Source organism: Ictidomys tridecemlineatus, chromosome 3, assembly GCF_052094955.1.
Source record: "Ictidomys tridecemlineatus isolate mIctTri1 chromosome 3, mIctTri1.hap1, whole genome shotgun sequence".
Taxonomy (NCBI): domain Eukaryota; kingdom Metazoa; phylum Chordata; class Mammalia; order Rodentia; family Sciuridae; genus Ictidomys; species Ictidomys tridecemlineatus.
In genome coordinates, this window is record NC_135479.1 from 191,491,410 (window position 1) to 191,504,933 (window position 13,524).

Below are 13,524 nucleotides of genomic sequence, written 5' to 3' on the forward strand. Positions count from 1 at the left end.
AGCACAGATTGTCAAGGGCAAAATTTGGCATGTGGTCTCATATAATCTCTAAGTCTGTATCTTTCCCTCAACATTTTGGAGAAGAAGTATTTGTCCTAAAGCCTTCATTCATCAAAAGATACTGTTTACTGGTTTTCTATGGCTATTGAAACAAATTAACACAAATTTAGTAGTTCACAGTAACATAAATTTATTAAATTTCTTGAGTTTGGACGTCAAAAATGAGTCTCATCAGGTTGAAGTTAAGGCACTGGAAAAACTGTGTTCCTTTCTGGAGACTCTAGGAGAGGATCCATTTCCTTTCCTTTTCCAGTTTCTAAACACTACCTACCTTTCTTGTTATGGAATTCTTGCTCCATGTGAAATGCCAGCAATATTGCATCTCTCTTGTCCTAGCATCTCTTTTATCTTAGAAGTAGTTACAAATTCCTGAAACTCCCTTGCTGTTTCTTTTCTCCACTTTTAAAGACCCAAGCAATTATGTTGAACACATTCAGATAATTTAGGATTATCTCATTATTTTAATATCAGCTGATTAGCAAGCTTAATTCCTTCAGGATCCTAGTTCTTTTGCCATATGTAACATAATATAGGTTTCTGGGGGTAGGGATGAGGACAATTTTGGAGCACTATTATTCTATCTACCACAGAAGGAATAACTCAAAAGACAACAGTTGAAACCAAAAGTAATGAGATAAATTTACGGGCCAATTTAAATTCCCCATTTGTACCCCTAACTACCACTGAAAACAGAATTATGAAGAAAATCAGATCATATTTAATTAATAAAGAAGTACTGTGCCCTTTGCACATCTGTTCTGTTTGTGTGAATAATTTTTCCTTTGTTGCATGCAGATTATGAGATGCAATCTGACAACTTTCTTATTAATCACTGATTTAGTAACAATTGCTTAATATAATTCTGGACATATCCCTTATCTCAAGTAGAACATTTCTTTCAGTTCTTTCTGAATCTTAAATTTTTTTTTCATTACCGAAAAACATGAAATAATTTTAGATGCTTGGTGGCAATTTTTCAGTTGAAGGTCTTCTATTCTTCTTTCCAAGTTTTCTGCTTCTCCTTGTATATCAGAGAATAAATAATAGTGATTATAGACTATTATGTTAACAGTTGCTGAAAACTATGACTGTTTTTTTCTAATAGAATATTTCTCTTTGGCTATTCAATTTTTTTGTGAAATTTTTCATTTCTCCTTGACTGTTCAAGTTGTTGTGAAACTTTTCTTTTTCAATTGAATATTTAGATCTCATGATTTTTTTGTACTTATGATGTATGCCTTTAAAAAGCAACCCTAATTAACAAACTGGAAATTTTGAAAATGTATATCAACCACATAAACAAGCCTATCTTATGGGGGAAAAAGAACAGGGAATTTTGAAAGAAAAACCAGTCTCTAAAACTGAAGTGTATTGTGATTTTCCTCATAGGGGATGTATTACTAACCTTTTTGAGTCCAATATAAATAGAATCAACCATAACTATGCAATGAAAAGAATCTTTTGGAAACAGAACGTGGATGGACTAAACTATCAGCAGCAACTTTTAAAATGTTATGCTTCTTATATCCCATAAAAGATGATCATTATTAAAGAGCTCAAGAGTTGCACATTTGGAATTTAAAATATAGACACTGAAACTTAAGCTGTGAATCTATGGGCACAAAAGCTGCCAAATATTGAGAGCCATGTGATGATGAACTGCATCTTGTTTTATCTTCTGAATGCTTGTCACTGCATTGCATAGACAGAGATATAAACAGTGATTCCTTGATGTTAATTACACTATGAATATTTTCCACTTTTTAAATTTTTTTTAAAGAATGATTCATTCAGGAGACTGACAAGTTGTTTTTTAATTTATTGGTTTTGCATCTCTTTCCAAGTTGGCTCTTCTTATAGAATGCATTGTATTATTTATAAAGTTAACATGATTGGCTGCTTTTCACATTCTTACAGCCAATTTGTGCTGACTTAACTCTTTGGGTGAGATCATCGTGATTATAAATCTAAGGTTATGCTTTTGATCTTGGTAAAGAAGTTTGCTTTCCTCCATCCTGGGAACACAGATGGCACTTATATTCTCCGTACACTTATCTCATAAATGCATGTCTTTGATCTTATGAAGGGAGGTCATCAATTCCTTATCTATAGTAAAGCTCAACCAATTAGAAATACCCTGACAGCAGCAGGTCAGAACTGTATTTTAATAAAGAATGGCAGGATGATTGGTTGAAATGTGCAAACTAGTCACTAATTTTCTTTAGATGTCATATCTAAAATTAACCTGCCTATAGTACAGGTTAGGTTAGGCCTAATTCCTCTAGTAAAATGGTTCCAAATAAGATTTCATTGTGAAATTATTTCAGATTTGAGTTGTATATTAAACTCTCATACTTTGCAACTTGTGTTTGGAATAGTTGCAATTGGATAGGAATAGTAAATCCTGTTAAGGAAATACTATTAAAAAAAACCCCACAATATTGTTTTCAAGAACATCTAACAACTCAACCAACGACAGAATGTTTCTAAGTAGGAAGACTAACTTGTTTGGTTTAATAAATTAGAGGAACTAGGAAGGCCTCCCTTATTTATAATGTTCTTTTGCTTATAAATACCTCTTTGCTTAAGCAGGTCAGATATGGACCATCCATTAACTTTGTTTATAAAAATATATCTAGTAAAATTTTTAGTATACTAGTAAAATTTCCAAGCACATTTTATGTGTTTGTGGAATCCAAATCCATGTAATATGAGTTTGATCTCTATTTTTATTTAGCAAAACAGACCACTAGCAACTCATTATGACTTATTTGATTTTTTAAAAGCTTTTATGAAGCAATGTGAGATCAAATAATTGAGATGACTAGCAGAAGAACAGGACATTCTTTTGAAGAAAAAGGATAGCCATCTGTATATATGTACAATTATGTGTGTGTGTGTGTGTGTGTGTGTGTGTATGTGAGAAAGAGAGGGAGAGAGAGAGAAGAGAGAGAGAGAGAGAGAGAGAGAGAGAGAGAGAGAAGACTGAGGTTATATAATATAATTTTATTACTGGTAAATTTTCAAGATTTTATCAAAGATTCAGAAATTCTGGCCTCTGACAGGAAAATCTCAAAAAGAGTAAGGCACATAGTTACTTGAGTTTTGCTTTTGTCTGAACATTTTTTGCAGTCACCTAGGGAAGAAGCATCTTATTTATTAAGTAACTAATTTATATCTTTGATTTTGGATGTTTTATCAGTTCGATAATAAACATGCAGTGTTTCCTTATATTATTTGTGTTTTTTATGATTGAGCTTTGGGATCTCTTAGCCTAGTTAGAAATTATTTCCCCATCCCTTCTTTCAATACTTAATTTTGGAAAGCATAGACAGAAGAACTATGCTTTTAAAAAATGCTTATAGAATTACAATCAATTTGAATGCATTTTTTGATAGAAAATTTTCAAAAATTAAAAAGATGAAAATATAATGTATATAATGATGAAAAACTGTTGGGATTTTCTCTCAGGTATGAGTACATTGCATGTTATATACATGCATCTGTACAGTTCCTCCTAACATGCCTATTGTAAGCATGAATTTCATTCCTGATTATAGAATTGTGAGCTAAAAAACAAAACACACCAATAAATACAGGTAAACATTGGTGAAATTCTACCTCAGGCAATAATTGGTTCTTTATGTTTAGCATTTTGGTTTGGAATAAGAAATATGAAAATCATAAAATATTGAGAAAATATAGAGCTTCCAAGCACATCCCATTTTATGATATTGTAAATAGGCATAAACAAATGCAATTTACCTTCAAAGATCCGACCTGAAAGTCTCCATTTCAAAATGCTTATTTCATTACAATGTGGATGAAATGGCTATGAACAAAACAAATTGGTTTTACTTTCTGAGTTCATTTACTTACATATGTTTTGGAAGGTCGTCTACCCATATCCTTTATTATACAATGAGGTGCCCCCAACTGAAACCCCAAAACATCTCTTGCTGGTCATGATATGCTGCCATTCTTCCCCTAGAAATTAATACATCTGTATGCTGGATCATGCCTTTTCATCTCCTGCTGCAGAATCAGTGGTCATAACAGCTATTCTGTCCATGAATATGTAAATGCAACATGCATAAAATAAGAAAATGCAGGCAGTTACACTACTGTGTCCAACTCTGTTTTTCTTATATATATATATATATATATATTATAAAGAAAAAATTAATTTTTCAAGCATTTTGAACCAGTGTTGCAAGGCATGCCATAATTATGTAACATGAAAAGACATAAATGAGGCATATGCAGATGCTCATGAGAGTTGGACTGAAAATAAATCGGCATCTGAGCATGGCTAAGGTGATGCGTGCAGATTCACTTTTTTCTTCATTCTGATGCCTAGTGATACGGGAAAAATGCCTTAAGTCCTTAATAACCTTTTATTTGCTGACTAAGTTCCACCCCCATCGCTCTCCCCAATAAATGACTAGAATAATATTTAAATTAAACACACACACACATAGTTTTTTTCTTTCAAAGGGGAAAAATGATGGCTACATCCACTGAAGTATTCTGAAGAAAGCATTAAGCTCTGGGAAGGAAATAATTGGTGGATTTTATTATTGAAATAAGCAAGCATGTTCATGCATATTTTTACGGCATGCATGCCTATGCGCCACTCTGTGCAAACAGTGTTATTGCAGCTTGTGCGCGGTAATTAGGTTGGTGTAATTATGGTGAAATAAAGGCAGCCGCACTGATAATTTCACAGTGAATATTAAAGACATATGTGCCTTCCAGTGTACAATAAATGAACCTGAACTGCTGTCAGGGTCTAGGAGGACAGTGTGGCCAATGCACCTATTGTGTCCCTGCTGCAGAAAGGAGCCTGCCGATTGGCCACTGTCTGCAGCACATAGCACTGGCTGGTTATAAAGGACTTGTCTAGGGGAGAGCCTGTAGGTACTCCATTGTCTGGTAAAGTTCATATGACTGCATTCTTTTTTGCAAGGGGGGGTGGAGGGAGAGCGGGGAAGAAGGGGGTGTCAGCTCAACTGTAAAAGCTGCACAGATTTTTTTCTTTCTCTCTTTCTGCCTCTCCATAGATTGTTTCTGTTTCATGCCCTGTCTCATTTTGCATAGCTAAAAAAGAATGCTAATTAAGATCCCATGTCTTAACTTGAAAATAATGACTTGGCTGTAATTAGAAATCTGGTGAGAGTTTAAAATTCTGGTAGGGGACCAAAAACATCAGTTACGGTGCTTAGGAGGAAACTGAAGAATTATTTTTCTGTAATCAAGGTAAACATGGGAAAGGGGGATTCCCCCCTATCTTTTTAACCAATTTTAACTAGTGGTATTCTACTGCAGATGAGAAGATACTGTATTTCAAAAACTATTTTAACCATCAAATTGAAAGAACACAAATCAGTAGCAATAGAAGCCTTCTTAATCCTCCTTAGGATGCAATTCAGATGAAAGAACTGCTTTTTTTTTTTTTTATTTTTCTTTTTGTATGTGTGTGTTATAGATGGATCTGAGAACGCTGTCTGGGCTTGGTGCCAAGGGCTGGTATTTCACAGCAGCGACCGCCTCACAGACGAGCTGTGGGAAGCAGGAGGGAGACTCTCTCTTAGGGTGCCACTACTATGGAGACACAGCTGGGCTGAACAAGATTTGCTTCAAACGACAACAAGGGAGACAGAAAGTATCTGGTTCAACCGCTGCCCAAGCAGGCAGGCACCAGAAGAGCTAGCAGCCAATCCGGCCATGCTCGAAGCCAGCTCTGCAGCTCAGCCAATCAGTGACATCACTGGTGAGAAACTCATTTACATCATGCAGTAATGAACTTTGTTTAACATAGCCTTCCCCCTTTCCTGTTACCCCCCCCCCATATCAGGTCCTTCCATTAATTATTCTGCTGGCATAATTTAAACCGCTATGCAAAAATGTGGCTACATTCTCTCAGATACCTTTTACTTTTCTCTCCCCCCACCCCAGTTGGTGTCTGCAGCCACTGGAAGTGAATCTGAGTATAATTTTATTTTGTTTTGACCTTGCAAAATTATCTCTTAGAAAAAATTTAACCTTTGTTTATTTTATTCGATCCCCCTATTTCTAAATACATGCTTTTATCCAAGTTGGAATTTAGAACTGTACAAGGTAACAGAGAATAAGGGGGCACATTGCCATGGAAGTTGCAGTTTTTCCAAACAATCTGCATCAGAGAGCTTACTTTAATGTTTCCAGGTTTTATGTTGCAGTGGCCATTTTACATACAGTGCTTTATCCAAGGAGTGCTTATGTGCATCTGTCACATGGAGGAAAGTTCACTCTTGTTATATTTCATTCTTCACTGCTCTCAGCCAACATGTCATTTTATTAATGAATAGAACTGAGGTCATTTCTGGACAAATCTCCCCCTTCCCATCTCAGCACAATGCACCTGATTTGCATCCATTTACTAGAAATACTGAACACAAGAACCAGTTTGAAAAGAACTTGAGGGACCCAGCTTACATATTATTTCAGAATATGTTGCAGCAAAGCAGTTTGCTTTTCAAAATGCATAATATTTAACATCTGCCTTAGCATTTCTATAAAAATGCCTGATCGCCATTCATAATGTAATACTCTTAGCAAATTTATGGAATTGTTATATAACCAAAGTAGACCACATGAAATAATAGTCACGGATGAGTTCATTTATCTACAGAAAAACCTCTGGAAACGCAATTTTGTCTTGTACATTTGTGTTTAGTTTGTCAGGGATAAAGTCATTTGTTCTATAGATAACTTAAAGAAGCTGGAACATGTGGCATGTGAAGATTTCAGGTCGCTTTATAAAATCCCAAAGAGTGAAACTGGGTCATACTTCATGCGCTTTCTATTAAGTCGTATCTTTATTGCATTATTGGCATTAAAGGGATACAGTTTTCTAGCAGGGAAGGTAAAGTTTCATTGTCTATTTTTTTTTTTAAAAAAAGAATGCTTTGAATATAATTGTACAAAGACATGGAATGCTAAAAACATCGACGAGGGTTTTATAACAGTGCATGATTGGTTTAAGAAGCTTAAAGAGTATAATGATAGGCATAGTCACTTTTTAAAGCATATGAAGGATTTAGATGAGAAACCACGGCCCTTTTAATTCATGAGGCATTCCATCATCCCATCATCAGTATTCAGGGGGCGACTGTCCTGAATCAGTCACGAGCTCCCCTGCTGCAGATCCTGTAATTTGAATCATGTGTAATAATATATTATCCTACTGGGGGCCTTCTTTCAGTAGGAGAATGGTTTATACATTCTGGTATAAGAGAACTTTTGGCTTCTAGCCGACTCGCAGCCATTACTCACATAGGCAATCACGATCCTCTTCCTTAAGGAATAACATCTGCACAACCTCCCGAGCCAAAAATCTGCAACCTCCCCCACGTTATGAATTACGACTTCTTAGAATTACGAACACTTGACAAACCGAAGTAGAAAAATGGAAGATTTAAAGGAATGGATCAAAATTTTATTGAGCATGCCATGTGGCGACAGTGCAAACTCCCCTTCCTTTGAAATGATGGAGAATGGGGAGGAAAGGGGATCAAAAATACACCTAGATGTGTGTGTTTGATTTTTAGACACAGCTGGAATCTTATGTGTTTTATGAAGACATGGCTGCCTCTGTTTGCCTGTGGACATCCTAGCTAAGTCCTCTAAAGGGTGTGGCAACATGGAGGGATAAATAGGGGGTGGAGATCGCTGTGAAGGTAGAGGAATTATCTCACCTCTGGAAGGAGGCAATGTGATATGTAGCAGAAACCATTCTGAACCAGGGGTTAATTCCAGTAATGGCTCTGATTCTTTCTCTCACTATTACCTTGATCAAATCACTTAGTTTGCTCTGTTTTTCCTTACCTGCAAAAATTAATTACGCTGCCAGCACTGACATATTCTCTGTATGGAGTACCCTCCCGTTTTTTTTAACAGCTGAAATTCTTCTTTGCTTCAAGGACTAGGTTAAATATTCCCTCCTCTGTGAAATCTTTCCAAATTGTCTTGGCCATCATCACTCACTTCTCCACCCTTCTCTTCCCACCTCCATTATTGCATCTGTGGCAGCCAGTATTAACTGTGGGGCTCCATGTGGGCATTATCAGTGCCACTAGGCTGAAAGCCCCTTGGAGAGAGAGAGAGCACGTTGAATTCACCCTCCTCTTCCAGCTCTTAGAATCATAAATTACGCTCCCAAATTTTAAATCCATATTTTAATTACTGAGTGGTAAGTATTTTGTAAATTGCAGAGAAAGAGTTATGCAAATTCCACAGATTGCTATTATGTTGTCAACTATTACCACCAAGTACCAGTTGATGTCAGCTTTCCCTTATCAATGCTATGCCTTTCATTTTAATAGTTCTTCATACTAAAGCTTAGAATAAATGTTCATTGCTTTTTTTGAATAAACTGTTGTAGGAAAATGTGAATCATTTCATTTTTCAAATATTGAATTAAGCTAACTCAGTTTGGTGTTTTAAAACTTAAATGAAATTCATGCAGATTAACTGCAAAGCAACCATGATAAGCAAATTACAGTATCCAGCTCTACTGTTAATGATATGGAAGAATTCATTACTTGGAAGAGTTAAGCAATTAATGTTGGACTTTGAAATGTGCTACAAAACATAATAAATCAGAATATATGGAATCTTGAGTTTTATTCTTAGTGTTCTAATTGATATATGTATTTTAACCTGTAAACCAGAATAATAATCTTTTAAGAGTACATTTGTAGAGATTTCAAAATATAATCTGATACCATAATGCCCACATAGGGTTGATTTTATATTACTTATCTATATAAGTTTAATTTGGGCTACTACTTCTATGTTGAGACTAATTTCTTGGCAAACAGTGATATTCTTGTTAATAATTTTTCAAATTGTTTTTAGATATTAAGAATTCTACTTCAAACTGTTTTCCCCTACAAGTTATAAGAATTCTACTTCAAACTGTTTTCCCCTACAAGTTTACTTTTATATCTGGAAGAATAGAAATTTTAGAGTTGGAAATCAGATAAAGTTTATGTTTTACAAGTCTTAGAGAAGAAAAGTGTCTTGCCCCAAATACATATGTTCAAGTCCCCGGGATAGCTGAGAGTAGTGTCTAGAATTCACAAAGCTTTGATCACTATATTTTTTATTCTACCAAATAATCTTCACATAGTACTAATTTTATAGTACTAATAAAAATTGCATTCACTTATGTAATCCAATATTGTATGTGGGCCTTTTCACTTTATAAGTGGAAAAAGAAAAGGAGGCTAGACCTAACTGAGGTGTATTTTTCCCATTATCCTACAATAATAAAATCAGTTATTAATAACTCAAAATTTATATTAATATTCATTAAAATAATTCTAGGTTTCTATTGGAAACCTGATATTTAGATTAACTTTGCAGTGAATCTCATTTAACCAACCTAAAATTACAGGATTGGTTACATAGATTTAGTTGTGGTCAGTTTGTCCTTATTTTCTTTCTGAATCTTACTTGTGCTGATATCCATGACCTTATTATAAATTTTGCTCAAGTCTCCAGTTATCTTAATAATGATGTATTTAGTTCTACCCCAAAGTTTAAAAATAAATTCTGAACCTTGTAAATACTGAAAGTTAACTTGTGCTCATTTAGAGACAAATACTTTTCAAAGAAAATAAAAATAGTAGGAGTCTTTCCAGCATCTTCTATACAGAAAAATATTTAAGAATTCAGAAAGTGACTGAGTAAATGTAAAACATATTAAATAAAGAAAAATGTTTCTTTACATTATGGTTTGAAATATGGCATCTGAATGAAAATTTTAAGCTTATTGAACTAGTGCCAAGTGAAATAGAAATAATGATAGAAATAGTACCTCACTTGTTGGCATTTTTTTAAAATATCCCAATCTATGGCTATACCAAAATAATTCCAAAAAATAATTTATTCTAAAAGTAATTCTTAAATTAGGAAAGTTAGGATAAATACTGGAACTTTGTCTATACTACAAAACTATTAGGCAAGGGACAGATTAACTATTTGTGAACTGGTAAGAGAATAGATGACATTGAACTAAAAAGTTTGCATATTTTGGGCATTTTTTTATTTCACTCTTAAGATGTGGTCAATATCAAGAGCAGTATCAAATACATTGAGGTGTTTAATGAATACTTTCATGTACTTATAACATATTTTTTAGTGACCAACAACATTGCTCTATGCCTGGTTGACGCAAGAAGAGGAATAAAAGAATGGATTAATGGCTAAACTGAGGATAAGCTATATGCCACATGCCATACCATGTAGTATAAAATATTATTTCATCTAATTCTCAAATCAATCCATTGGTGTTATTACTATTGTCCTCATATTACAGATGAGAAAATTGAGGTTCCAAAAGTTATGCAACCTCCTAAAGTCACGTGACTAATAAGCACCAAAGGTGGAATTTAAACCAAGGATTCTGACTTGAAAGTCCATATTTCTCATCATTATACCCAAATTAAATAATCAGGATTTTATGTTTGACTATAGGAACAGTAAAAAGTTTTGCCATATATAAAACATTCATAAAGAATTTATCTTGCTCATTTTTAAAGATGTTATAGATTTGTACCTTGGTATTTTATACCACAATTTGATAGTAGGTAGGTCAAAATTTTCCTTGTGTTTTAGTAATTATGTAATTCAGATCACTGAAGGTAATGCACAGAAAGGCAACTCAAAACAGTAAAATTCAAATTGAACACAAGGTCATGCTATTATTAAAATATCTTTGTAAATCTGAATTACTAAATGATTATTAGAAAATATTTCATTTCCTCTTTCCTCTAGATATTTCCTTATTAACTCTACTAACTATATTATTAGAAAACCAATCCTCATTGTTTTGGCAAATACAGAATGTCACTTACCAGTCTCATTAGACTCTGACTAAGCAGACGCTTAAGGTAATGTAGTCCTGGTTGCACAATCCATGTCTAGAACTCATTGCAATTTATGGGATGTCAAAAGAGAAGAATCTTGAAGTTGCTGAATACGTGAAAATAAATCCTAAACCTAATGCTAGATTATCTAGCTTTTATGTTGTAGTCAGGACTAAGGGCATAGTCAACAAGTTGTTGATTTTAAGAGCATCAGTTTACTTTTGGGAAAGCAAATGAGAAGACACAAGTGTGGACAGTTTCTTATTTTCTAGGATGAATCAGTGTTCAGTTACTTTCCTTAATTTTAAAAATATTTATTCTTCAAATATGCTATACATTTAACAATATATTAGAAAATGTGTAGTCATTAAAAATGTTTTATGAGCTCCAGCTTCAATATTTTTATTGATGTTCATCATGCAATCCTCTACATCAATATATATGTACAATTAAAATGTTTAGTTTTGTTACATAATTTATGGTCCTTTCTTAGAAAAAAGTCTAGAAAAGTGATAGTTTTGGAGCAAATGATTCTCATTTGAGTTTATCCCAATTTATCTGTGGTTCTGTCCTCTTGATACCTAAAACTCAAGATAGTGCTCCTGGAAGTTCTAAGGAGGCCAGGATGAGGCAAGGCCACCCTCTGTGTTCAGGAGACACAAGGTCAGTGGATGTGGTGCAAAGACCTCATTAGCAGTTTTCAGGGTCATGTTGTGATTTTGCTTGTGCCCTTTATCTTCCTCCCTTGCTTAGAACTTGGTAATTTTTTTTTTCTCCCAATAGTCTTTTACTTTTATATTACTAAAAATTTCCTCTTTGCGGGCAAGAATCAAGGTCAATAGAGCAGTTTCTTTTGCTGCTTTTTGAACTTACCAGGAAAGTATATCACTGCTCAAGTATTTAAGGTCTATATTTTCAGAATGTTTATTTTTTACACAATGAAAACCATGACAAATAACTTGGAAAACTGTGTCAATTACTACTCAATGAGCACTTAACTCTACATGACCATATAGAAGTGTTAGGAGCACATGGGTTAGAACCAAATGCCTGGTTCTGAATCTGGACTCCAAAACTTTAGATGAGATACAAAATCTTGGACAAGTTATATAACTTTTCTGTTCCTCAGTTTTCTCATCTACACAGTAGAACCTACCTTACAAGATTATAAAGATTTGGTGCATTTTTACAAAGGATGGTGCTATAAAGATGAATGTTTGGGAGTCTGGGTTAGAGGAGAGAAAATTTAAACAAATATTAATGCAGTTTTAGTTTATACTATAATAGCGATGTGTTCATGCTTGTATTTATGCTTCTATTTATTAATCTACCTCTTCAGCTTTTCCTTTTATTTGAACAAACCAATTTATAAAAATCATTCATTTTATCCCATAAAATTTTGGTTTTATCTAAAAGGTTGTTTTAAAAGACTGAATACTCTTTTAAAGATTTGGTATAGTTTCATAGTTATAGTCAACTAATATTATTTAATTCATTGATTCTACTTTTTCCTCCATTAGTATTTGGCTATATTAGGAAAAAACAAAAAACAAAAGAGATGTCTTAAGTCAGAGGTAAATGTTCCCAAAACCACTATTCTCGTTTTTCTCAGAGCCCCACAATAAAGCTAATATTTCAAACAGGATAATCTAGAATGAGCAGAGGCTACACCCCTCATAAGTGGCATTCTGTACAAAAGGTTAACCTACAATTTAAGCATCTAATATTCAAAAAGCAGATACTTGTTACAAATGGACTTTACTATAGCAATCTCCATTTTATCTAGGAAGAAAAAAAAAAAAAAAGAATTCTGTTCAGGAAACAGACCTGGCTCAGAACCCCGTATAACTGCTGTAAGCTTCACTTTTTGTATTATAAAATGGGAATTAGTTCCCAAGAAAGATAATCATGTGGAATAAGAGAACCTGTGAAGTAACCTTTGGTTTTTCCTCTTCTATAGGCTTTGTAAAGCCTGTTCAAATGTGTTTAAATGTCAATGAGAGCAATAGGATTTCAATAAAATGCTAGCCTCTGAGGAGATAAACTCTTGTATTACATGTTCTATAGAATAGAGAATGACAAAATTGCTTTTATTTACATTTCTAATCAAAACTCCCATTAGTTCAACTGGTTTCAGGGGATTATGAAAGCAAATTAATTGAATCAGATTGCTTTCTATCCTTAACCAGGTAATGACTGAGACTAAAGACATTTGCATTTAAAAAAAAAGAAGTATAGGAGGTCTCCCCTCTCTCTCCTCCCCTCCTATTTCTCTCTCTCTCTCTCTCTCTCTCTCTCTCTCTCTCTCTCTCTCTCTCTCACACACACACACACACACACACATACCCCTCCTACTTCTACCTCTAACTCTCTCTCAGAGTTGGACATATTTGAGTAGAGAAGAGAAGAGAATAACAAGGATTTCTAATTTTGTTGAGGCAAAAGGATGTTCAAAGGTATATAGTTTTTAGATCAATAGTAATGACACAACTAATTGTGATATCATTAGAGAAAAGAAATAATATACAATAGCATTATATCTGAGATT

General features: G+C 34.0%; 1 long non-coding RNA gene across 2 annotated transcripts in view; it reads left to right on the forward strand.

Annotated features, from left to right (window-relative positions):
- Positions 1–4,879: 4,879 nt before the first annotated feature.
- LOC120890358 (uncharacterized) overlaps positions 4,880–13,524 on the forward strand; it is a 478,106-nt gene continuing 469,461 nt past the window's right edge. The window contains exons 1-2 of one of the 2 annotated variants that reach the window (XR_013436969.1): positions 4,880–4,995; positions 5,549–5,833. This is a non-coding gene — a long non-coding RNA (uncharacterized LOC120890358). The remainder of the gene's footprint in view (positions 4,996–5,548; positions 5,834–13,524) is intronic. The other variant, XR_013436971.1, reaches the window with a different exon arrangement.